General features: G+C 51.6%; 1 protein-coding gene and 1 long non-coding RNA gene across 11 annotated transcripts in view; one reads left to right on the plus strand and one right to left on the minus strand.

Moving 5' to 3' along the window:
• The window catches only part of PCBP3 (poly(rC) binding protein 3), a 261,841-nt gene that overhangs the window by 68,574 nt on the left and 165,950 nt on the right, over positions 1-27,317 (minus strand). The window lies entirely within an intron of this gene.
• LOC120248679 lies at positions 20,280-27,235 on the plus strand. Its single transcript, XR_005532654.1, has 3 exons — positions 20,280-20,438; positions 20,653-21,150; positions 26,823-27,235. It is a non-coding gene; the product is annotated as an uncharacterized LOC120248679 (long non-coding RNA).

A 27,317-nucleotide genomic window follows, 5' to 3' on the forward strand; every position in this document is an offset into this window, starting at 1 on the left:
TTCGCTTAGGTCATGATCTCACGGTTCGTGGATTCGAGCCCCGCGTCGGGCTCTGTGCTGACTGCCAGCTCAGAGCCTGGAGCCTGTTTCAGTCTGTGACTCCCTCTCTCTCTGACCCTCCCCTGCTCATGCTGTCTCTCTCTCCCAGAAATAAATAAAACATTAAAAAAAAAAAAAAAGAAAGAAAGAAAGCCTGGGGAAGAGGAGAGAAGAAGGCCGGCCGGCTCGGGGGCTCAGGACTTGAAGAGTGACACAGCAGTGAGCTTGGCACTTCATTTGTTTCCCTCCTATGGATTCCAAATTGGTGCCTGGAAAAGCCTGCAACCTGACAATACCCAAGGGCACAGACAAACAAGTAAAGTCTGCCCTCCCTCTCGGCAAGGACGGGGACAGGAAGGCCAGCGAGCCACAAAGCTTCAGACAATAACTGCCCTATGGCAGGCGGCAGGCGGCGGCGACGACAGGAAACACACACACACACACACACACACCTGGCCTCAACGGGACACCTAGACTCCCACTCCTACCCGTAGGGTCAAGGCACCCTCCCTCTGCCCAGGTACCAGGAAGACGGAGGGAGGGGCCTGGACCTCCACTCTGGTCTGTTGTGAACAAGGCTCCCCACACGGGGTCAGCAGAGGCCTGAGATTTATGTAAGACAAGAGACACATATTAGATATAGAACATCCTAACACTATAACCAACGCTTCCAGGATACAAATAGAAATCATTTACGGTTCCAGAAACTAGGAAAATCTCAACATGAAAAAGAAAAGAAAATCAACAAATGCTCAACACGGAGACGACAGAGGTGTCTGAATCCTGGGACAGGATTTCAAAGCAGCCGCTGTAACAATGTTTCGTGGGCATTTACGACCATGCCTGCACCGAGTCTCCGCAACTTCACAAAGAAACAGACCAACCAACAAACTACCAAAAATCCGGCAGAATGAAACAGTCAACCTCAATATCTCTATCACCATTAAAGAAACTGAATTTGTAATAATCTCCCGAAAAAGAAATCTCCAGGCCCAGATGGTTTCACTGGAGAATCTTAACATTAAAGAAGAATGAGCACCAACCTTAGTCAGTCTTGTAGAGAAAACAGAAGGAGAATCTCCCCAGCTCATTTCTTGAGGCCACTGTCACCCCAATGTGAAAACCAGGGATAAAGACAGTACAGAAAAAGAAATTTATAGAGCAATTTGCCTTATGAACACAGCCACGAATAAACGAAAAGAATTTTTTGTAACTGGCAAAATGAATCCAGCAATGCACAGAAGGTTTGCACACCATGGCCAAGCAAGATTCACCCAGGTAGGCAGAGCCAGCTCCATATTAAAAAAATCAATCAATATAATCCACCATATTTATAAACTAAAGCATAAAAACCGTATGGTCATTTTAATTGATGCATAAAAAGCATTTAACAAAATTCAACACTTCCTCACCATAAAAAATACCAGTGAATTAAGGATATAGGGAAATTCCCTCAAACCTGACAAATAGCATCTACAGACAGCTCACATCACAGCTAACGGTGACAGGCTGAATGCTTTACCATACGGCTGGAGACAAGGGACAGTGTCCCCTGGGAGTGGACACTGGGAGTTCCAGCCACGGCCATGGGGAAGATCAACAAACCAGAGACATATAGACTGGAAAAGAAGAAATAAAACTATCACTTTGCAGATGGTAATTTTCTACCTAGAAAATCTCTAGGAATCTACAAGATAGAACAAACCCCCAAGCACTAATAAGTGAGTTCAGAAAGGCAGAATATAAGGGCAATACACAGACATCAACTGCATTTCTCGATATGAAGTGAACCCACGTAAAGCAAAATTTAAAACACAGTATCATTTAAAATCATTTCAAATAAAATGAAATACTTAGTAATACACTCAACATGTATAGCATCAGTATGCTGAGAACTGTGAAATGATGATGAAATAAATTTTAAAAAACCTAAATTCTTTTTTGTAGAAACAGACAAGCATATTCTAAAATGTACATGGAAAGGTGCAGACCCTAGAGTAGCTTTAAAAATCTTGTAAGGGGGCGCCTGGGTGGCTCATGGCTCAGTCTGTTAAGTGTCTAACTTCAGCTCAGCTCATGATCTCAAGGTTCGTGTGTTCATGTGTTTGAGCCCCGCGTCAGGCTCTGTGCTGACAGCTCAGAGCCTGGAGCTGCTTCAGATTCTGTGTCTCCCTCTCTCTGCTCCTCCCCCGCTTGCATTCTGTCTCTCCTGCTTTCAAAAATAAACATTAAAAAAAATTTTTTTTAAATCTTGGATTAAAAAGAATAAAGCAAAAAGAATCACTCAATGCGATAATAAGTCTTACTTGGTACAGTATTCAAAATAGTATGGACCCACAAAATAGAATAGGGAACCTAGATATAAACCCATCCAAATGTACCCAGCTGGCTTCTGACGAGGTGGGGAACAATGCAACGGAGAAAAGGTGGTCTTTTCAACAAATGGCCCTGGGACACCCGGACAAGCAATAAAATGAACATCCATCTAGGTCTCACACTTCACACAGACATTAACTCAAAATGGATCACAGATTTAGAAATAAAACAAGAAACCAAAACTTTTGGGGAAAAAAAATCACAGGAGAAAAATCTTCAGAATCTAAGGTGAGCAGAATTCTTAGGCCTGACACAGAAGGCATAGTCTATGAAAGGAAAAATCAATAAATTGGACTTCATGAAAATTAAAACCTTTTGCTATGTAAAATCCCCCATTATGAGAATAAAAAGACAAGTTATAAACTCAGAGAAAATATTTGAAAACCATATATTCAACAAAAGACTAGCATACAGAATATATAAAGCATACTCAAAACTCAACAATAACATTTTAAAAAAGTCAATTAGAAAATGGCAATACAGGTCTACCCCAAGAAACAAGAAAAATTTCAAATAATCTAACCTTGCACCTAAAGGAACTAGAAAAACAACAACAAATAACACCAGCAGAAGGAAGGGCATAATAAAGATCAGAGCAGAAATAAACGATGCAGAAACTAAAAAAAAATAGAACAGATCAATGAAACCAGGAGTTGTTTCTTTGAAAAAAAATCAATAAAATTGATAAACCTCTGGCCAGATATACCAAGAAAAAAGAGAAGAGACTCAGATAAATAAAATCATAACCAACGCCATAGAAATACAAAGAGAGTATTATGAAAAACTATATGCCAACAAACTGGACCACTGGAAGAAATAGATAAACTCCTAAAAGTATATAAACTACCAAAACTGAAACAGGAAGAAATAGGAAATATGATCAGACCCATAACCAGTAAAGAAACCGAGTCAGAAAGAAAAGAAAGGGAAAGGGAAGGGAAGGGGAGGGGAGGGGAGGGGAGGGGAGGGAAAGAAAAGAAAAGAAAAGAAAAGAGAAGAAAAGAAAAGAAAAGAAAAGAAAAGAAAAGAAAAGAAAAGAAAAGAAAAGCCAGTTAAGCGTCAAATCTTGATTTTGGCTCAGGTCATGATCTCACAGTCATGGGATGGAGCCCCATGATGGGGCTTGGCATCATCCTCACCCTCTCCCACTCTCTGCCACCCCCACATGCATGCATGTGTGTGCATTCTCTCTCTCTCCAAAACAAACAAACAACCTCCCCCCGCAACAAACAAAAGTCCAGGACCAGATGGCTTCATAGGAAATCTTACCAAACATTTAAAGGAGAGTTAATACTTATTCTTCTCAAACTATTCCAAAAAATAGAAAAGGAAGGGAAACTTCCAAATTCATTCTATGAGGCCAGCATTACCCTGATACCAAAACCAGATAAAGAGACCACTCAAAAAGAGAACTATAAGCCAAGGTCCCTGTTGAACATAGATGTAAAAACTCTTAATAAAATACTAACAAACCAAATTCAATGATATCTTTAAAAAGTCACTCACTACAATTAGATGGAATTTATTCCTGGGTTGCAAAGGTGGTTCAGTATTTGCAACTCAATTAATGTGATATATCGTACCAATAAGAGAAAGGATAAGAACCATATAGTCATTTTCATAGACACAGAGAAAGCATTGACAAAGTACATCTATTCATGATAAAAACCCTCAACAAAGTAGGTCTAGAGGGAACATAATAAAGGTCATCTATGGGAAAACCCACAGCTAACATCATCCTCAGTGGGGAAGAACTGAGAGTCCTAAGATCAGGAGCACAACACGGATGTCGACTCTCACCTCCATTGTTCAACACAGTTCTGGAACAATAGCAACCAGACAACAAGAAGAAATAAAAGGCATCCAAATTGCTAAGGAAGAAGTCAAACTTTCACTACTTGCAGATGCATGATACTACATACAGAAAACCCAAAAGACTCCACCAAAAAAACCCCAAGACAAAACAAAACAACAAAACAAAAACAAATACGCAAAAACCAACCCTACAACTGCTAAATGAATTCAGTTAAGTCATAGGATATAAAATCAATGTACATAAATATGTTGCATTTCTATACATCACTAAGGAAGCAGCAGAAAGAGAAATTCAGAAAACAATCTCATTTACAACTGCACCAAAAATAAGATACCTAAGAATAAACCTAACCAAAGAGGTGAAAGACCTGTACTCTGAAAACTATAGAACACGGATGAAAGAAATTGAAGAAGACACAAAGAAATGGAAAAACATTCCATGCTTATGTATTGGAAGAACAAATACTCTTTTCTTTAAAATTTTTTAATGTTTTATTTATTTCTGAGAGACAGAGAGAGACAGCGTGAGCAGGGGAGGGTCAGAGAGAGAGGGGGCACAGAATCTGAAACAAGCTCCAGGCTCTGAGCTGTCAGCACAGAGCCCGACATGGGGCTCAAACCCACGAACCGTGAGATCAAGACCTGAGCCAAAGTCGGACACTAAACCGACTGAGCTACTCAGGCACACCGGAAGAACAAATATTCTTAAAATGTCTATACTATTGAAAGCAATCTATACATTTAATGCAATCCCCATCAAAATGCCAATAGTATTTTTCACAGAACGAGAACAAACAATCCTAAAATTTGTATGGAACCACAAAAAAACCCGAATAACCAAAGTAATCTTTAAAAAGAAAAGCAAAGCTGGAGGCATCACAATTCTGGATTTTAAGTTATATTACAAAGCTGTAGTCGTCAAAACAGTATGGTATTAGCATACCATACTATACATAGATCAATAGAACAGAATAGAAAACCCAGAAATGAACCTATATGGTCAATTAATCTTCAACAAAGCAGGAAAGAATATGCCAATGGAAAAAGGCCAGTCTCTTCAACAAATGGTGTTGGGAAAACTGGGCAGCAACAAACCATGAGAGACTCTTGAATGCCGAGAACAAACTGAGGGCTGATGGGGGTGAGAGGGAGAGGAAGGGGGGTGATGGGCATGGAGGTCACTTGTGGGGATAAGCATTGGGTGTTATATGGAAACCAACTTGACAATAAACAATTTTTAAAAAATTAAAAAAAGAGAAACATGCAAAAGAATGCAATTAGACCACTTTCTTACACCAGACAGCAAAATCAATTCAAAATGGATTAAAGACCTAAATGTGAGATCTGAAACCAAAAAATCCTAGGAGAGAACATAGGCAGTAACTTCTCTAACATCAGCCATAATAACATTTTTCTAGATATGTCCCGTGAGGCAAGGGAAACAAAACCAAAATTAAGTTACTGATTACATCAAAATAAAAAGTTTCTGCACAATGAAGGAAACAATCAACAAAGCTAAAAGGCAACCTACAGAATAGGAGAAGATCTTTGCAGATGACATATTGGATAAAGGGTTAGTATCCAAAATCTATAAGGAACTTATCAAACTCAACACCCCAAAAACAAATAATCCAGTGAAGAAATGGGCAGAAGACATGAATAAACACTTTTCCAAAGAAGATATCCAGATGGCCAACAGACACGTGAAAAGATGCTCAGTGTCACTCATCATCAGGGAAATACAAATCAAAACCACACTGAGATACCACGTCACACCTATCAGAACAGCTAAAATGAACAACCCAGGAAACAACAGACGCTGGCCAGGATGTGGAGAAAAGGGAACACGTGTGCACTGCTGGTGAAAATGCAAACTGGTGCAGCCACTCCAGTGTGGAGGTTCTTCCAAAAGTTAAAAATAGAACTACCTTATGATCCAGCAATCGCACTAGTGGATATTTTCCCAAAGAATACCAGAACACCAATTCAAAGGGATACCTGCACCCCAATATTCACAGCAGCATTGTTTACAATAGCCAAACTCAGGAAGCAGCCCAAGTGCCCATCAGCTGACGAATGGATAAGAAGATGTGGTATGTACACATAATGGAATATTATCCCGCAATAAAAAAGAGTGAAATCTTGCCATTTGCAACGGCAGGGATGGAGTGAGAGAGTATAATGCTAAGTGAAGTAAGTTAGAGAAAGACAAATACCATATGATCTTACTCATATGTGGAATTTAAGGAACAAGACAAACAAGCAAAGGGGAAAAAGTAAGAGAGAGACAAAGCAGGAAACAGACTCTAAATCAGAGAGAATTGATGGTCACCAGAGAGGAGGTGGGTGGAGGGATGGGTGGGATTTAAAAAAAAAATCAGTTAGAAAATAATCAAAAGTCATGAACAGACATATCCCCAATAGATGGATAAAAAATAAGCACAGGAAAATATTGTTCAGATCATTAGCTATTAGGGAAACACAAATTGAGACCACAGCACACATCATTACTATACACCTATACGGACAGCTTTGAGAGAGTGGTCGTACCAAAATACGGGCAAGGCTGTGTACAAACTGGCTGTCCCTACATTTGTGTGCAGGTGTGAGATGGTACAGCCGCCCTGGAAACACCATTCTTCATAGAATGGGAAATGCACTCACTGCAGAGCCAGCGACTGTTCTCCTGGGGGTTTATGCCAGAGACCTAGAAACGCGCGGACGTGGAGGCCTGTGTGTGAGCTTGACCCGCAGCTTTATTTACAACAGCCAAGGACAGAACCAACCCGAATGTCCTTCTACGGCGGTGGCGAGTCGCGGTCCGCCCACACCATGGAGCGCTGCCCGGTAATAAAAGGAATAAGGCGCGGGCGCGCGCGCACACACACACACACACACACACGACAACGGGGATGGACTTGCAGGGCCTTGTGTGGAGTGAAAATAGCCAGTGTTAAAAGGTTGCAAACTGTCTGACTCCATTTATGTAACATTTCGAAATGACATAATTATAAAGACTGAAAACTCATTACTGATTTCAGGGGACGGAAACGGGAGCGCGGGGCAGGCGGAAGATGTAAGGGCATCCCCAGGCCGTTCCTTCGCCGGGCAAAGGGGGCTGGTCTCTGCCCCAGGCTGTGGGTGGTTATGCAAACCTATGCAGGGGACAAAACTGCACAGACTCCACTACCGCCGCTGCTGAAGCACGGCTACCGCTGTTACTACCGCTGTTACTACCGCTGTTACTACCGCTACAGTTACCATTCCCGCTGTCACAACCACTGTCGCTGCTACTGCTGTTACTACGACCGCCGCCGCTCCTACAGCTGGCGTAGCCACACTACAGCGCCGCCGCCGCCGCCCCGCTCCTACCCCCTCCCGCTACTACCGCTACTACTATTGCTACGCCTTCTGTTACCGCCACTGCGGCTATGGGGACTAATGTTACTACTGATACTGTTACTGTCCCCGCTACTATTGCTGCTGTTACCCCTCCTGCCACCACTACACACACACAACTGAGTGCAGGTAAAAGTTGGCGAAACTGGAATAATCTGTATAACAATAGTTTGCAGTCTCATGAGCAGCATGGCACCCGGTCATCTTCCCGGTTTCAGCAGGGTATGACACTTATGTAAGACGTCACCACTGGGAGACGCTGGCTGAACGTTCTAGGAGACTGTACTATTTTTGCTACTTCCTAGGAGTCTCTGATTATTTCAAAGTAAAAGTTAAAAATAATGTTAAAGCAGAGTTGAAAGCAAGCACAGAGAAATTCTAAAATAAAAAGCTACAATACCTAACATTTCAAACTCAGTAAGTTTAACAGCAGAATGTGTAGGACTGAGGAGAATTTATGAGCTGAAAATTAAGCCACAGGAGATGGTCTGAAACGTACGACACAAAGCAGCAGATGGGCAACGAGAGCACGGAGGCGGCACACGCGGAACACGCGGCTGACCTGCTTCCACTCGGGCTCCGAGGAGGGAGCGAGGGGCTGCCTCAGAGGCTCCGACTGCAGGTACAGAGCCGGCGAAAGACCCCAAATCTGCACACTCCCAAACAAGATTTATAGAGGAACTCACACGAGTCACATCATAATGAAAATCTCAAGAAAACAAAGACAAAGAAGAGATCTTAACATCAAACAAAGAAATAAATGAGTGAAAGCGAAGGCTTCCTTCTCAACAGTAACCAGGGTCACCAGACAGAACCGAATCAGCACTAAGTTAGCTGGAAAATCACTATCCACTCAGTTCTTTACGACATATAATCATCCTTCACAAGTCAAGGTGACTGAAAGCATTTCCAGGATCAGAAAATGGGGAACTTCTTCCTGAGGGGCCCACTCCGAAGTAAATTATAAAGGGTGCTGTGCGAGCAGAAGGAAAGTGCTCTCAGACAGAATGCTGGATTTGCAGGAAGAAACCGTAGGATACAAATTATAAAAATATGCACATAAGGAAATGAATATCAACCACATAGGACAGTAATAACGATGTGTTATTTATTTAATTACTTATCAAGTCTCCTGGGACTTAAATACATATAAAACTTCACTACCACGGTCATGGCAACAGGATAGTTTTTTGTTTTAATTTTTTAAATTTCTTAAAAATTCCCAGATACAGCAACAGGATTAACAAGGAAACCCCCCCCAAGACCTCTTCAGTAGAACCAGATGTCAAGGAATCTGTCAAATTCCAAGAATGGGGGTAGATGTGGCGAGAACACAGCAGCAGGGTCCGTGTGAATCACCAGATACACCATGTTTGCAGGAAACAGACACTAAGGGGGAAGAGTCCTTCGAGCCACAGAACTCAGAAATTCCCCACAGATATAACCCCCCCCCCCAAGAAATAGAGACTCACACTAGTGGGAATCTAGGTGAAGACTTGAGAGCAAATGGAGAAACTCCAGAGTCCCCACGTTCCAGGCAAGGGAAAGCAGATAGGGAAGGGGGAAGGGAGGGAAGGGGGGAGAAGAGACAGAAGTTGTGGTTAGAGATGCAGAGACAGTGCTGACGGTAGCCTTGGGCTAAGTTGATTTCTCTTACATCCCACCAAAGGAATTCAACTAACATACCTTATCATAGATTAGCNAGGGAGGAAGGGGGGAGGGAGGAAGGGGGGAGGGAGGGAAGGAAGGGGGAGGGAGGGAAGGAAGGGGGAGGGAAGGGACACAGGAAGGAGTGTAGGAAACAGTGCTGAGGGCTCCAAGTCCTCAGCAATCTCAGAAACATACATCACTATGCACTTCTGGACAGAGAACCATCCGGAATTAGAACATCTCAAAGTGAAATGACAAGAAAATAGCAAAATACCAAAAAGTGGCTTTAGAGCTCAGGAATGAACTAGAATGTTTTCCGAAAGTGAGAAGCAGAAGGGCAGAGAGCATAGAAGGCCCAGGAAATAGTGCAGAGAAACAAGGAGAGCAAATGGGACCAGTGTGCAGGAAGGAAGAAGATTCAAGAAAACGTGACAGACACAACACACGGGCAAGAGAGAGCCAGCATGCGCATTGTCTGTGCACGTGCAACTCGCTGCATCGCCACGCACACATGTGTACATTCCAAAAGCGCCTCCAGAAATGAGGGAACCTGACTCCACTTCGTGACTGGGCACACAGTGTTCCTGAAAACTCAGGCCTGTGCAATCAGCAGCAAGGCGCACGTCAGGAAAACGATGAGGTGTCAGAGATGAAGTCTTTGGGGGGCATCCACAGCAAAAGGTCCCTTGTGCTTAGAATGAAAAGAACGCCGGAGGGAGGTCAGCCTTCTCAACAGCAACCTTTTCAAGACACTAAAGTAAAAACAATATAAACGAAACCATTTATGCAGCTAAATGACACTTGCACTGTAAAGGCCACAGATAAAAAGACATGCGTGTGCAGGAACACGGGGGATGGCTTCCTGGTGAAGAACGTCTGGAATATCTCCTGCGAAGAACCTAACCTAGAGTGGGTTCGGCCAACCACAAAACACGTGGAGAAATTTCGTCCTAAGATACGGTGACAAGCAGCAGATATATTTAACTCTAGAACCAGGACTGAATGACGCAACTAACGGTGAATGACGCAAAATAATGTATAAATATTACATGTGCCAGAGATAAAGAATTGATAAGGCTAATAAAGTAGGAGAAGAGGTGAGATAGTAAACGGGGGGGGGGGGAGCCTCACAGCCCCCAGGAGGGAGTAAGCCTGGCAGCACGTGAAACAGATGCTGGGGGGGGGGTCTGGAGGGAGACTAAGAGGCTTCCTGCTACCTGAACACTCCTCACGAGAGCACATCAACACACACACACACACACACACACACACACACACAGAAAAAAGAAAGGAAAGAAAGAAAAGAGGGATTTTTGTGAATTATACAGACAGAAAATAGTATAAAGCCAAGAAAAAGTGTACTTTCCTAAAAATCAAAAGAAATATGTATATATATTTGTAATATATTTACTTATATTTTCAAAAAGAAATAATGGAAAGATAAAAAGAATTAAAAGCTACTTACTTGGGGAGAGAGGGAACTGTGTAGAAGGAGGGGTGGACATAAGACTATTCTGAATAGAATGCAATAAATTTTTACTTTAGAATCATATAAATGTTTACATAATCAAAAATAAGAATTGTTTTAATCCCTAAAAGGTAAAAACCCCCAAAATCGAAGTATACACGAAGTTGGCAATAACCGCACAGGGAGAAGAATTGTGGCAACCGACCCTAAAACCCAGGAATCTGGCTGCATATCCTGAGAGGCTGACAGAGGTGCAAGGAAATATACTAACCATGACTAGTCCTTTGTTGGCACCAATAATATTCCAAACCCATTACATGTACATTTAGGACAAAGCACATAAGTGATAATGCTAACAAGACAAAAGAGAAACAAATACACAATTTGAAAATTTTAAGTAAAAACCCTGTGATCTTACATGTGATTTAGAACTATTTCCGTGACCCCATGGTTTTCCTTTCTTTACAAAATACCTATTTCTGAACCCTCTCCACTAATTATGAAAAAGTGATGACAATTGCAATAAGCACCCTTCACGCCCAGACTATGGTCTCTAAAAACTATTCCCCAGCAGGGCAAAGCAGGGCCCCTAAGAGATTCAGTTGATCCCAGGGAGTCTGGGAAAGCGAACATCAACGGTGAGACTGGGACACGTTCAATGATGGAGTCCAGGACACCATCAAAGACTCGTGGGGTTACAGCCACACAGGGGCAGTCGCACTCGGAACAGTTTGAGTAACGAGAATAATAGTCGTAAGTGAACAAATTTAGTGTATACATAAAACCCGTAAATTTGTAATAACGCTTGAAAAAGAAAGAAAGGAAGGAGAGAAACAAAACTCACCGGACAATGAAAAAATAATTAAAAACAAAGAAATAAGTATGTATCCTGCCTTCCTGGTGGGAACCGTGTTTTGGGTAACCAGTAGGTACAGTGAATGAGGAAAAGCCATTCCATGTGGAATGATCCCAGCTGACACACGTGGAAAGGATCCTGCAACTAGACAGTCCCCTCCTGCAGCCCCTCACAGAATACCAGGTCCAGGCCGCCGCCGTCAGCGGACCCCCAAGCCCTGGGCGAGAGGCGGGTGGCCAGCCTGGGAGAGGCGGCCCGACACCGGCCCGCCCACCATCACGGCGCCCGCCTCAGGGAGCGGGGAGCAGGGAACTGGGGGGGCTGGCGCTCCTCTGTGAGGACGCCCGGTGAGGCGGGAGGGCCAGCAGCGCGGGAAGCTGGTCCGCGGCTGGGAAGGGACTGGGGCCGGGAGGGGACATGTTGGCAGCCACCCTTTGTAAAGGCCCTGCTGGTTACCGGAGGCTGTGATCCCTCCCGCGCCTGGGGCAGTGGGGCTGGAGGCAGCTTCGAGGGCGCGGGGTGGGCTGGATGACGAGGACGGAGGTGTCAGGAGGCTCCGTCTGATGGCACCGGAGAACGGTGCCAGCAAGCCTGCCAGGCGGGAGAAGTCAGCGGCTGGGGCAGCGGCGGCCGTGGCCGGGCAGGCAGCAGCCCCTGCAGGAGGAAGGAAGGGGCCGCTCTGGGCGGCAGGGCAGCACCGCCCCCCCCCCCCCCCCCCCCCCCCCCCCCCCCCCCCCCCCCCCCCCCCCCCCCTGCTCCTCTCATGAACTCCCTCCAGGTTCTGGAAGATCAGGCAGCTTTCTGTCTGGTGAGTCACTGTGCCTGCGGCCGAGGCCCCATCACCCTGCTGCCCCCTCTGTTGGACTGAGGTGCAAGGCCACCTGCCAGCTGGGGCCTATCCTCCCAGGGCCGCCCAGGAAGCGGACCCTTCGTGTGCTCCCCCTGCGGGGCGGCCAGGCCCAAGCCTGTGGCTTGAGGTCGCCCGGCGGCCACACACGGAGCCCCACGGGCCACCTTCTCCTTCTCCTTCTCCTTCACCAGCTGCGCTGGCCCTGTCTCTGCTGCAAGGCCAGTGGGCGTGGCCAAGACCTGCAGGGAAAACGCTGCTGCACTTCCAGACTGGTCTGCATGAGCTGGGGTTCAGGCTACACTCCACTAGCGAGAGTGTGGGCACAGGCCCCGGTGGCCAAACCAACGGCCTCCACACCCACAAGGTGCTCAGTGCCCCGAGTCTCTGGCCTTGGGCCCAGCGATGGCGTCTCTGCTCCTGGCATCTCAGATGCACGTGGACTGAAAAGAGCTGCTCCAAGTCCTCAAGACCACGGCCCGAAAGTGCGAGCCTGCTCGGGAGGCCAGGGTGAGGAGCGCTGACGGCATCTGGGCTCCGCTGTGACACCCCGGCACACGGGCAGTGGGCTCCTCGACCACAGGGCACAGCCCAGCAGGGCGTCCTGCAGGACAACCTCGTGTGGCTGGCGTGGGGCTGGAGTCGACAGAACTCACCGGTACAATCGAGAGGCACGCCCCCCCAGCCTGCTTCGCCCCGCTCCAGCTGTGAGCTCGGGCAGACGTGCCCCTTCAGGCTCCCACGACGGCTACTTTCTCCCAAGCGCCCCTCACAGGAACCTCTGTGGCACCAAGAGAGGAGAGCAGTCCCGGGGACGTGCCTGGCCGACCTCCGAGCCAGGCAGGTAGCCCGTGACGGGGGTGGGGGCCCGTGCCGATGGCCGTGCTCCGGCCTGGCCTCTCTCCGCTGCCTCGCCCTCCCGCGCAGGTGCCGCCACACGAGGCTCTCACTCGGCGTTCCGGGTTTGCTGTGACTGTGCACGCCACCACCCCGTCCAGCTTTGCGCTTCTTGAAGGAAATCTTCGCAGCACTGTCCCTTGGGCTGCACTAGGAAAGACCACCTCTGGTTTTTAAAACAAGGTTTCCTTTGGAGTCCGTGGCCCATTTTGCTCCCAGTTTTCTCCTTCGTCTGTGCGAAGTTCAGAGCAGCTGTCACTTCAGGCTCTGTGCCCACAAGCGCCCTTGCTCAGCCTGCGGGACTCTGTGACGGAGGGGAGGACAGGGCTGCTACGGGAGCACTCCACGGAGACACCATCCGTCAGGCGCGTCCTTAGCAGGCACTAAGCAGACCGTGCTGGAGGGCAGCCAAGAGCCTGGCCCCAGAGCTGTCACCCTGCCCGCCGACTGGGCCACGGCCAGCACCCGGCAGGCTGCGTGACCTGGGAAAGGATGTCCAGCTTAGCACAGACCCTGCCTAACAGGAAAGCAAAGCAGCTCCGTCCTTAGCGGTGACTCACAGCGCATATGCCTAGTGAGTGGCAGCACCGTGTGCCCGGCACCGTGATGTGGGGGACAGGCTCCCGATGCACCTGGACCAGCTGGCCTGGAGTAAGAAGCCCTCGGCAGGGTCCTCGCCACTCCCCTCCGTCTCAGGGCCCAGGACCTCGGGCCTCCTCAGGGTAAAGGGTGCTGTAATGACCACCAGCTGCTGAGAGCCAGGGACATGGGTCACCTCTGCACAGAGGGCGCTGACAGTCCCCACTCCCACTGCTCACCGACCACGTCCTGGCGTGCCCTGGGCCTTCCCTGCACATGGGCTCTTACTCTGGTGACCAGACAGCGTCTGCCTGGTGTAAGCTGACTGGTCCACATGGTCTGAATTTGTTTCCAACATTTAAAAATCAGATCTCACTTTCTGACTTTAAATGGGGAGCAGAAGCCCTGGAGCACGGGGCCTGCAGGCCTGCTGAGCGCCAGGCGCTCCCAGCCCACTCGGGGACCGAGGCCAGCCTGCTCTCAGGTCGCCTGCCGCGCCCCGCACACCTCTGCCCTGGACCTCTGTCCCCACGTGTTGCGTCCACGCCGATGGCCATCCACGCCAGGCTTTGGCACCCTAGTTGTGAGTCTTCCTGAGTCCTGGAGAAAGAGATGCGGCTCCTGCCAAGAGCCGCTCTGGCTCCGGGGCCGCCTCCCTCTCTCCCGGCAGGTCTACCAGCTCAGGCCATGGCCGAGCCCGCCAGTCTGGTTGAATAAGCTGCCAGAGGCCAAGGTGAAAAGTACAAAAAAAAAAAAAAAAAGGTACCGAGCTTGGCATATAAAGCAGCAGTTTTACTATGTTTTTTTAAAGTTTTAAGGCTGTAGCATCAGACAGCCTGGAAAGTAACTGTCCACGAGGCATTTCCTTCTCTGTAAAAATGCCCTTCGTTGGACCGACGATCTAAGGGCTCTCCCAGCCTTCCGCTCTGACGCTATTTCACAAGAGAACCGCACACACAGTACGGACGTTGAAGGGAAATGATAACTATTTACGTGTGATGAACTCACTGCTATTTTAGCCTCCGAATGGCAGCTCTGGGCATGGGGCGCGGCAGACACGTGGAGGGCCCTTGGTCTCTGTCTATGGGGCGGGGTGGCCACCCTGGGCAGCGCGGGCAAGGCCTGGGGGAGAGCCCGGGCAGCCCCCGTGCCCGACACGCCAGCCCCACAGCGAGCCCCACTGGCGTGAGTTCCCATTAGGCTCCATCTGGCCCATTAGATTCTCATCCTGTCCCCGGAGTCCTGGATGGCATGAGGAGGCCATGGACAGCTGGGGGCACAACTCGACATGGACTGTGACATGTGCCAGGGGTGTGAGCAAGTGTCTCCCAGAGGCTGAAGGTGGCTGAGCCCCGGAGCCAAAGTCCTGATGGGCCATCATGCCCCCAAGCTTGTATGATGAGGTGCCAGTCAGGGTGAGACACTGAGGTTCCTTAGAAAATTCTGCCTTGACTTCCACCTTACTCACAAGCAGACTTTCAGCGACCGACCCACCTTCTGTAGCAATAGAAAACTCCCTTATTTGCCTTATATTAATTTCACAAGCTGGAGTAGCTAGACAAGTTAAATTTACTCCTCAGTTCTGCCAAACTGTCAAATGGAACACGACTGCAGAATGCACCTAGCCTCCCCTTCCCCGAGCAGATCTAACAGATGCAAATACAAACCCTGCCTCTCGGGCAGAGCCAGGCACTTGGCACTCAGGGGCGCGTCGGCCTCGGGCCACGCAGCACTCACCAAAATCCAAGAGGACCAGAAGGGTGTGCGCTCCAGAAAGGCCTGGCCGGGCCCTTACCAACAGCCCGCCCAGCAGCGACGGAAACGTACAGGGTTCGCTTTGCAGGGATGAGAGGAAAGGGGGCCGGGGCCGTGAGACGGGCTCCGAGACCCGGTGGGATGGGCCCCGACACAAGGGAGGGTTTGTCACAAAGGGGACAAGCCCCAGCATCATGGGACAGGCTCCTCGGGAGCCTGCGTTCGGGGCGGAGGAGCAGCACCAGGCCTGCGGGAAGGCCTTTCTGTGAGGCCGCAAGGCTGGGACAGGCGTGGGGCGGGGGGAGCCTCAGTCCAGGAGAAGGCGGGGGGGGGGGGGCTGGGCCGGGCGTCTGGATGGCAGCGGGGAGGGCCAGGGAAAGCGGGGTGGAAGGCACCGCGGATTCGGTACCACAGTGACGGGAGCAGGTGGTGCTTAAGCTCCTTTGATTTCTTTCCTTTTTGTTAAGCCTCATCGTGAAATATTTGCAGCATCCTAATGGTAGCTTGTAAAAATTATTATTATGCCACACTCTCAAATCATTAATTATGTGTTTTCATTAAAAATATGATTTACATAACTGTCAAAGGCCGGGTACTTCAACCTTACTTCCACAGGCAGGGCGGGGAGCCGCTCCCACCTGGGGTCCTCTCAGGCTGCCCCCCTCCATGCTGCCCCCCAGCAAGGGTTCGAGCCCTAGGACAGCTCCCAGCAGCACAGCCTGAGGGTCCCCACCCACCTTCCTGTTCCCTCTGCCCAGCGCCGAGGGCCCTTGGTGCCGGGGGGGAGTGGAGGGGGGTGGGCGGAGGCGCTGCACAGCTCCTCTCAGAGCCTGGTGCCCAGCCTGTGTGGTGCTGCTGCAGAGGCCTTGGTAAAGCTGTGTGTTCTAGAACCTTCAGGGAGGGGTGCTTGGAGGAGCAGTGAGGAGAGGAGGTACCCGGAGTCCGCATGAAAAGGGGGACTCGGGTGGGGTGCTCTGATGAGCCAGCATAGCTTTGGGCACAGCTGGGGGCCCAGGCTGCAGGGTCCCTACGGCCCACATTTACGCAGATGCCACAGGGTTGTGGGTGGCAGCGTGGGGGGGGCTGTCTGTCCCCAGCGAAGTGCTGATCTGAGCCCTGGGGACGGCATGGATCACAGCTGGGTTCAAGGGCGTGGGTGCATCCAGAAAGAGCCCAGGGACACTTAAGTCCCAGAGGGGACGGTGCTTGGGGGCTGGAGCCCCACGCTTGCCCAGAGACGCCCGCCTCTTGGGACACAGGGGACGCGCTGCTGCTGCGCAGACGGGCACAGACAGGGCCCGAGAGACGGGAGGCTGCGAAGCAACGAGATACGCCCGAGGCCACAGCTGGGGAGCCCGACTCAAGCCCCTGAGGCCTTGCTTGTCCTCCCCACCCAACTGGTGCTCCCCGCACCACGGAGAGGTCTTCCCTCTGATGGAGCTCATGCCCGGCACATGGCTTCCCACTCACAGCCCGAGACACAGCTTCGCCGCCACTTCCCTGGCCCCCAGCAGCCTCGCTGACCTCCACCCCTGCAGTCAGCACGCAGAGGCCGCCTCTCTGCTCACCTGCCCCCTCCTCAGCCGACGGCAGTACGCCTCCCCCCCCCCCCCCCCCCCCCCCCCCCCCCCCCCCCCCCCCCCCCCCCCCCCCCGCCCCATGTCCGAGCCCAGAGGAGAGGAAAGACACACACATCCTGGGTGGGTGAGAATATAAGGAGACGAGGCCGGAGGCACCCTGACGGGGGGTGAGGCCCACACAGCGTCCCCCACAGGCCGCGGGCAGGCCACGTGGCTGGTAGGGAGCAAACCTCTGCACCCTCTCTTCATGGCTTGCCCGACGTGCCCTGGGACCCCCAGGGCGCCCTGACCAGGGCCGTCACTCCCTCGGGCAGGGGCGAAGCTGTAGCGGGGGCCCTGACACCCGCAGGGAAGGCCAGAGTCAAGCAGGGCTAACGGTGGCCAGCAGCCTCCACCCCCCCCGCCCCCGGGTCAGACGTGAGGTGCCCTGCCCCGTCGCAGTGCTGGCCACACACGCGCGAGGACAGCCCTCCAGCCGAGGGCCGAGGGCCAGCTGAGCGGAGGCGGCCAGGCGCCCAGCACAGGAGCTGAGGGCAGGGCAGAAACGACGGAGGCTGGAGGGCGAGGGGGCCAGACGGACACGGCGCCTCCCGTGTGTGCTCAGCACGGCCTCGTTCCTCCCTCGGGCTCACCCTCTTTCCTGTCCGGCCGTGTCACGCTTCGCCGGGCACTTTCTCTACCCAACCCGGGGGGAGCAGAGGTGGCACAGTCACTCCTCTGCCCCTGTGACAAACATCCGGCTGACGTCCAGCGGGACCGCAGCTGACCCAAGACCGGTGGCCCAGGTGGCCTGTGCGGGCCATGGAAACAGGGGGCTCACCGGGCCCACAGCGCAGCCCAGACTGTGCTGACCATCACGCAAGCCCCTGGGGGGCGGGGGGCCACCACAGCAGTGGGCGGGAGTGACCGGAGCACACGGGACACGGCACGATCACTGCGCGCAGGGGCAGAGGCAGGCGACCTGCGGGCGAGACGGCGGCTGCAGGCAGAGCGCAGGGCAGACGCTGCTGCTGGAGAAGGAACAAGGAAGAGAGGAAGGAGGCCAGGGGAGGGTCGGGGTGGGCTGGCATGAGCAGGGAAGGGAAGGACAGAGGAGGGACGCCACGGAGGAGGGCGCGAGGTGCAGCCGCGGTCCCCACAGCCAGGGGCGCAGTGCTCCTCAACGCTCTTAGTCCCCAGACTCCTGTGGTCTCGTAAAAATCGGTGTGGGCACCAACGTGCTTTGTTTATGTGGGTCGTATCTATCATTATGACCTTATTAGGAATAAGAACTAAGAACTTGAAATATTTTATTAATTCACTTGTAAGAATAATAACCCAATACAAGTTAATAAAAGTATTAATTTCATGAACAATAACTATATTTTCCAAAACAGTTAATAAGAAGTGTTGCATTGTTTCACATTTTTCTCAGTCTCTCTTTTTTTTTTTAAATGCTTATTCATTTTTGAGAGACAGAGAAATACAGAGCACAAGCAGGAGAGGAGCAGAGAGAAGGAGACACGGAATGGGAAGCAGCTTCAGGCTCCGAGCTGTCAGCACAGGGCCTGACGCGGGGCTTGAACCTACAAACCATGGGATCATGACCTGAGCCGAAGTCAGACGCTTAAAGGACTAAGCCCCCCAGGCGCCCCTTTGTCCGTCCGTCTCTTTAATGCCTGACTGAAGAGAAGGCAACCGCGTTCTCATGTCTGCTTCTGCATTTAATCTGTTAGGATACGTTCATTTTGGCTGACATGTGTGAAACCCACCGGCCCCCAGACATGCAACCAGGAAAGGGAGAGGTATTTCCACAGCCTCCTCAGACACTTGGGGACATTCCTCTTTGCCACAACACCAAAACCCCATAGTGGTAATTGCTTAAAGGTTAGTGGAGAAGTGCAATCTGAACACCACACAACCTCTTCAAAGAACTTCCTGAGCTCCATTTAAAACTCTATTTAAAAAGCCATTGGCCGACCCTAAACTCTGAAGGCAACTTCTACCCACGCAGCATTTTTATATCACAGAGTGGTCACCTGGAGAATCCTGGTTCGGTGAGTTATACAGGTCTTCCAGACACTGACACATTTTAGTATCCAACGTAAAAAAAATCATGTTTGTTAATATCACCACCAAGCTCGTCAGAAAAGTCTTACGTCTGAGAGAGCTGTGAACAGTGGCAGATGTAAATTTTGGAAAATTCTAACTTCCGCTTGACAGCTCAACGGTCATCATCGTAGGCAACAAACACCTCAGTTGCTTTCCCTGAAGCAACAGGCTAATGTCGGTCATTTTGGAGGAAACGTCTGCCAAATACCCAGTCTAAACAACTGTCCGCCGGTCCATGAGCGTGAAAGCATGTGGACACATGAAAATGGTGTCCTAATGGGGGCGGGCATCGCTCGCACGGGCGGCCCCAGGGCGCCTCGGGATCCCTTCTCATCACAGCTTCTGGGTTCCCTCCCACCACGCACAGGGTTGAGGTCTTTACTCTCTGGCCTTTTACAGAAACACCCACCCACCCTGGAGGACGGCCAGGCGCGCAAATCACTGGGGTCTCCTGCCCCGGCCCCTGCAGAAAGGGGGCTTGTTTGAGGACTTGCACACTGACCCACCGTGTCCAGCAGGGCGGACAGGGCGGGGCAGCGACTCCCGGGGCCTTAGGTGTCCCGAGCGAGAGGAGGCAGAGTGGGGGCCGGCTAGGAAACGGGAAGAGATCCTGGCCACGCAGCCCGGGCCATGGAGGGGCTGCTGGGTCACAGGGGAAGGAGGGGAGTGGCTGGCCGTGAGCAGAGAGGCAAACCTCGGTGGCTGTGTTATCTACTGTCCTGTCCTCCAGACAGCTATGCGGGCCACACCCAGAGGCCAGGCCTGGCCGTGTCGTGTCGCCGGCTCTCCCGCTCTCTTCCTCCCGCCGTGACGTGACAACATTCCAGAGAGGGCGGCACCCTTAGCCTGGGAAGCGGGAGAGGCCAACGCATAAAGGGCCCCGGCCGAGCCAGGACGAGAACACACTCTGTGCATAAGCCACTGAGACCGGAGGGTTCTCTGTTACTGCGGCTCATCCAAGACCCTGCAAAGACCCCCCGCCCCGCGCTCGTCACTGCGGTCCCCAGACGGGAGGCAGGAGCGGTGCAAGCTTCAGCCCCACCTCCCCGCCCAGTTGCTCAAATTCCCTCCTTTCTTTTTGCTGGTGTGAGTCTGTCATTTCCTCCATCCCTTTCATTTTAAACTTTCTGGATCATTTACTTAAAGTGTCTTATAAAGAGAATGTCACTAGGCTCCTCTAGGACCAAATCTGTGGGGTTTTTTTCCTAAGGTTAATTGAGATATAATTGAAGCATATAAAATTACACGTATTTAAGGTACACAATTTGAGTTTTTAAATTGCATTTATTGTGTTTTTCAGTGCCAAAATTTCAATTTAACACCTCACCAGAGAAGACACGCAGGCGTCCACGTCATCAGGGAATGAGAGTGAAGACGACGACGACACCACCGCGCACCCGTGAGGACGGCCACACCCCAGAACGCCGACAACGCGGATCGCTGGCGGGGACGCGGAGGGACGGGCGCCTCCTCCCTGCCGCTGGGAGAGCAGAGCGGTGCCGCCGCCTCGCAAGACGGTTGGCTGGGTTCTCACAAAACTGAACACGCTCTGACCACACGACCCCGCGATCACGCTCCTGGAGGTCTGCCCGGAGGAGGTGACCATCCACATCTGCATGACACCTGCACACAGATGCTCACAGCAGCTTCGTCCATAACTGCCAGACCCGGGAGCCACAAGGTGCCCTCCGGGAGGGGACGGGCAGGTACGCCGGTGCCTCCCGACACCGGGACGTAGGCAGCGCCAAGAAGAAACGGGCCGTCAGCCACGAAAGACACGGAGGAACCTTAAATGCAGGTCAGTAAGTGACAGCAGCCGATCTGAAAAGGCTGCGTCCTGTAGGATTCCATCTGTGTGACGTTCTGGAAAAGCAGGAGCATGGAGACGGCGGGAAGGTCAGGGTGGCCGGGGGGGTGGGTGGGTGGGTGTGGATAGTGGGTAGGCAGTGAGAACACTCCCTCCTCCTCACAGTGCTGTGGTGGTCGACCGCGGTCATCGCACACCTGTCCGAGCCCACGTGACACGCACGGCCAGAGCGAGTCGGGGGACACCGTGAACTCTGGGTGGTGATGCGTCAGTGCAGGTTCACAGATGGAAACGCAGCTCAGGGGCGGGTTGTTGACGGGGGGTGGGGCATGGGTAGGCTGTGCGTGTGTGGGGGCAGGGAGGGGGTTGTGATATCTCTGCGCTTTCCCTTGAATTTTTTAAAAATATTTTTAAAATTTATTTCTAGGAGAGAGAGAGAGACAGCGTGAGCAGGGGAGGGTCAGAGAGAGAGGGAGACACAGACTGAAACAGGCTCCAGGCTCTGAGCTGGCAGTCAGCACAGAGCCCGACGCGGGGCTCGAACCCACGAACCGCGAGATCATGACCTAAGCGAAAGTCGGACGCTTAACCGACTAAGCCACCCAGGCACCCTCCCTTGAATTTTTATGTGAACCTAAAAGTGGTCTGATAAAATTAACCCTTAATAAAAAAAATTCAACTTGGCACTTCTTTTCAACTTATTTTTCTTTGCTGAAACTTTCTAGTTTTTCATTGGTTACAAGCGTGTTTGCAATTGCCCATACAGCCCTCTTTAAGCCTTGTCACCTAATTTTAACATCCGTGCCATCTCAGTGTTGGTGTCTGTTGATTGTCTTTGTCACTCAACTTGAGATCTTCCTGGTTCTTAGTATGTGGAATGGATTTCAGATGAAATCTGGATACTTTGATATTAAGTTACAAAACTCTGGTTTTATTTATTTGTTTGTTTATTTATTCATTTATTGTTTTGAGAGAGAGTCCAAGCAGGGGAGGAGCCAGAAAGAGAGGGAGAGAGAGAGAGAATACCAAGAAGGCTTTGCACTGACACCCCAGAGGGTCAAGATCACAGATGGTGAGATCATGACTTGAGCCAGTATCAAGAGCCGGATCCTAAACGATTGAGCCACCCAGGCGCCCCTCGATTACTTTTAAATATTGTGTTTGCTCTGAATTCCTTGGGCACCATTCCAGCAAGGAAAGGCGGGGTGCTGCCTTGCTGTGGCCGGGCAAGGGCAGAAGACAAAGTTCGCCACTCAGGCTTCTGCTGATAGTGAGCAGGGGCCTCATGACTGGTGGGCTGCTGGGGGAGAGCCCCCCCACACTGACATGGCGGTAGGGGGTCTTCAAGAGCCCAGAGGGACGAAAGTACGGATCAACCCCCAGCCTCTTTGACACCAGCACGGCGGGGGCTGGGGTGGCTTGTTATAGTCTGGCAAGGGTGGGGTCACAGTTTTGGGGGGTGTTTGGCCCACATGGAATGCTTCTCATCTAAAGGCTTCTATCTGGACAGGCTGGTTTGCTTAGGGACAGCAGGGGGTACTTGGATTTTGTTTCTGTTTGGACTTCAGTCTGCACCTATTGGTGCTTACCTTTCTGACCTGTCCAGGGTGGCTGAGGCGTAAGAACAGTCCAGGAGACGTGACCTCCCTCGATTCCCTCCAGCTTATGGAGTGTTTTATGCTCGTTTTACATGTAATGTCCAGGGTTTTGGGCTGCGCTCAGCTTCTCCGTCTTCCGGGAAGCATAAGTCTGCTGATCTACTTTATGTCCCTGTAGATCAGTTTGCACTTCTAGGAAGTCACAGAAACGAAAATGCAGAGTGTGGACCTGCTCACGTCCGAGGTGTGTCGGAAGTTCTTTGTGCCAAATTCAGCCTTCTGCTAACGGGCGCTGCTTGGATGCATCTCATGGTCGTTAGATTTTCCCTATCTTTAGTATATATTTTGTTTCATAGCCAGTAACTTGGGAGTAATCTTATCTTAATGCTAGTGGTTAAAATAAGGAAAAAGCGCATTTGAATCTGTTTCTCTCCAACATTAGACTGCATGTACTGACTCTTCCCTGTGACGTGAGAGACACCCCCAGACCCCCACACGCCAACGCCAACACCCCTTTGTGGGCGAGCCTGCCGGGGCCCCTGGCAGCGTCAGCCGAGGCACTCGGACAGGGCAGTTGGGAGTCCAAGCCTCCCCTCCGGGTTCCTGCCGTCTCCCACTTCCCTCTGACATTTTACTGAAACACGAAAAGAAAGGCACACAAAAGAAACGGCCTGCACAACCCCTGAAAAAGAAGGCAGGGCACTGCCTACTCCCTCAGGGACTCTCACCCGCGGTGACTCTGGACCGCAGTCTGGCAGGACAGACCCCACCTTCTGAGAGTCCGCAGCCCCGGGCCACGGCCCCCCACGAGAGCAGCACACCCTGCGGACCTCTGCCACCCTGCCCTTGGGAAGTGAGGGTCACATCCCGTCCCTCACCACTTTCCCTCCCATCTCCCGAGTCCCCCGGAGCCTCTGAAACAGGAGGGGGAGGGCTCCAAAGCAGAGGTGTCGCAGCGAACACAGCCGCGACACGTCTTCATCTGGACTCTGCAATGACTCGTCCCGGCTTCCACTACAGAGTCGCCAGGGGCCCTCGGACCTCAGGGGGACCCCACCAAGACCACCAGTGCGAGCCCAGAGCGAGCCCGCGTTGGGTCTGTAACAGCTGCCGGACCTGCTGTGCAGCCTGGAGTGGGGGTGCTGAGGATGCCACCCGGCCTCGGGGACACTCCGGGCACTTCGGTCACCCACCTGTGAAATTCGGGGCCTGGACGTCTGCACACATTTCCATAGAAGCGCGTTCCTTTCCGACTGCACTCGGACCTCTAACACACAACCTGCAGGCGGCCCCTCAGGATGGTCAGATCTGTACTGCTGGGGACAGTCTGCTCTCTTCTGAAGTTTTTTTAATGTTTGTTTGTTCGTTTATTTGAGAGAGACAGAGTGCAAGCAGGGGAGAGGTAGAGAGAGAGACAGAATCTGAAGCAGCTCCAGGCTCTGAGCTGTCAGCACAGAGTTCGATGCAGGGCTCAAACCCACGAACCGTGAGATCATGATCTGAGCTGAAGTTGGAAGCCCGACCGACTGAGCCACTCAGGCGCCCCTAGTCTGCTCTCTTGACAGCCCCTAAATCCTGCACCATTTCCTTGATGCGCCTCTTACACGCACAGGGTCATCTGTGTTCTTACAGAAGCGACAGGCTGAATGGAAGAGGAGGCCTTGGCAAGTGCAAAATGACAACATGACAAAGCAGACCTAGCTGGGAGGCCAGCGCCCCGCCCCCCCACCCGCCCCCGCCGGCTGTGAGGATGAAGCGCAGGCAGGGAGGAGAGCTCACTGCCAGTCTGGAAGCAAACAGGGTTTTACTGCACAAACCTGGGCCCTTCGGAGAAGCATCGCTGCGAAGAAGCAAACCAGACTGGAAAAATCTGCCTACAGGGCACATGGAACACGCCCATGGGACTCGGCTTCCATGACCGAGTCTAAGAACTCTGGATGTGGCTCAATGCCCTCAGACTCCCTCAGAGAACACAAAGACGGTGGAGGAAAAAAGGAAACAAGAGATTCAAAAAGTACAGCAAGAATCTGAGCGTCCTGAAGCCCCAGCTGCTCTGTAAACTGACCTGCGGTTCAGATCAGCGATCTCTGGAAATGTCTGAAATGTCTGAGACAAAGAACAAGGAATGTGGGGCTGGGAGAAGGTGGAATGAGGGGCTCGACAAATCGTCTCCCCCCAAATAATGACAAAACTAGACAAAAGCGTCAAAAGTAACCATTTTAGGGTGCTAGAAATTAACCAAAGGCATATAAAAAATTGAGAAGCACTTCTTCCAGAAACCCTACGGCACCTCGGACCCTATGGCCAAAAGGAGGCCTTGCTGCCCCTTATGCAGAGTGCAGCCACGGACCCGCCTCAGGTGGGGACAAGCTTGCCCACACCCCACCCCCATCCCTAGGAATTCAGCCTTAAAAATAAAATGAGAGCACTGAGCAGAAAGCTCGCATAAAACTCAAAAGGGTGCGGTTGGTGGAGAAGGGTTCCTGTGTGGGGTCGTATGTGACAGTGTTAACACGGCTCACGGCACCGGCAGGCGGCTCCCGTGATCCCGGGCCACAAACAGCCATGCTGACCTTTTCTGTTTGCGTGTGCGAGCGTACATGTGTGTGATGTGTGTGTGCGTACAGGGGCGTGTGGCGTGTGCACTCGGTGGCGGCGTAACCTAATGAAACCCACAGAGAAAGCAGACGTAGGAGCTGCTCACGGTGAGCCGCGGTCGCTCCCAGATAAGATCCCGGGGCAGGACAGATCCTGTCCCTCCTCAGAGTGCCGGTCACAGAGCGTGCAGGCAGTGGGTCACCAGAAAGGACCACCTTTCTGGTGAAAAGGACATTTCAGTCTGTCAGCAGCAGTCCAACTGAGGGCAAATACGAAATCAAGCAGTATTTTCAGGTATTTGCTTCTACTTCATGGATGCTGAGCCCATGGGCTGCACCCCGGCTGCTGCAGCCCGGCTCCTGGCCTGGCCTCTGGTCCGCAGCCACCTGGCCACAGCTGGGGGCTCAAGGGCTGGCTTCCCTGGCTCGGTTCTGAGCAGGGCTGTACCTCGCGTTGAGAGGAGCTAGAAAGGACTTCTGGCTTTGCCTTGAACCTAAAGCCATCTTGTCAGGACATTTTAATGCGCTGGATTTGAGGGGACAGAGGTCAGTCAATGGGGAGTACATTCAAACTTGAAATGCCAAAAATCACATAGCTTTTGACCTTCAAAGAAACAGAGATAACGATATGTGTTGTGTTAGTCAAGAACACAAATACTGTGGACTCTCGAAAAGAAGAACCCGTGGGAACACAAGGAGAGACCTCGTGAGGAAGCCCGGCAAGCGCACCCGGCTGGAGGCCTGAGGCTCCGGCCGCCATCACTCCTGGGAAGGGTCCTCACGGCGTCCCGGGCCCCGCGGGCGGCCGGCGGGCAAGCCTGGGAGGTCACAGGGCAGAGGCCTCAACCCCTGCCCAGTGCAGCGGGTGAAGAGCAGGGAGCACCCTCTCGAAGGGGCCGACAGAGTGGCCTGTGCCACAGTTGGAAGGGCCGCACTCCTGGGAGGGGCTCTGTGAAGACACCAGATGTGACTCCAGCCAGAACCCCGGCTGCGTGTTTATGGGAACTCACCAAGTGCTGCCGCGGGTCACTTAAAAACAGGCAATTTTGGGGGTGGGGGGCGTCTGGGTGGCTCAGCTGGTTAAGTGTCTGACTTCAGCTCAGGTCATGATCTCACGGTTCGTGAGTTCGGGCCCCACGTCAGGGTCTGTGCTGACAGCTCAGGGCTTGGAGCTGCTTTGGATTCTGTGTCTCCCTCTCTCCGCCCCTCCCCCTCTCACGTTCTGTCTCTCTCTTTCAAAAATAAACATTAAAAAAAGAAGAGATGATTTTTTAAGGATACTGAAAGTACGTGCTACCGGCACGGCAGTGCACTGAGCTCAGTGGAGCCGATCGGAGGCAGAATGACGCGACAGTAGGGTCCCTGGGAGGCTGAGAGACCATTTAGCACTGGTGCTGGCAGTTAGTTTTAGACCAAAAGGTAAAGGACTTAACGACTGATTCCAGTCTCGCACACAATCCCGTTATAGAGTCTGGCAGAAATGAAGAGTTCAGCAAAACCGCGTTCCTGCCTCACTCTGTGAGCGTGGGCTGCACCTTGCGGCGCCCTGCAAGAGGCCGGGGCGGCAGGGGAGCGAACAGCAGTAGCGGTAGAGCGGGAAAACTGACCCACACGACCCCGGCCGGCTGCTCCAGGTCAACATCGAAGGGATGAGCCCCGCTGAGCGTGTGCCCCCCGGATGGCCCCTGGAAACAACCCACGCTCTGGGTCGAGGACTGAGACAAACACCAGGTAAATTCCAACAGAGCGACATTCTACAAAATCCCTGACCCGTACTCCTCCAAGCGGTCAAGGTCAAGACCAAGGATAGTCTAAGAAACTGTCAGTGACAAAGACCCGAAAGAGCCTGAGGGTTGAATGTAACGTGTGCCAAGATGGGATTGTGAGACAGAAGAAGGACTTCAGGTAAAAACTAAGGAGACCTGTATCCAGTGTGGACTGTAGTTAATGACGATGCATCCAT

Source organism: Hyaena hyaena, unplaced genomic scaffold (assembly GCF_003009895.1).
Source record: "Hyaena hyaena isolate Hyena2069 unplaced genomic scaffold, ASM300989v1 scaffold_600, whole genome shotgun sequence".
NCBI lineage: Eukaryota > Metazoa > Chordata > Mammalia > Carnivora > Hyaenidae > Hyaena > Hyaena hyaena.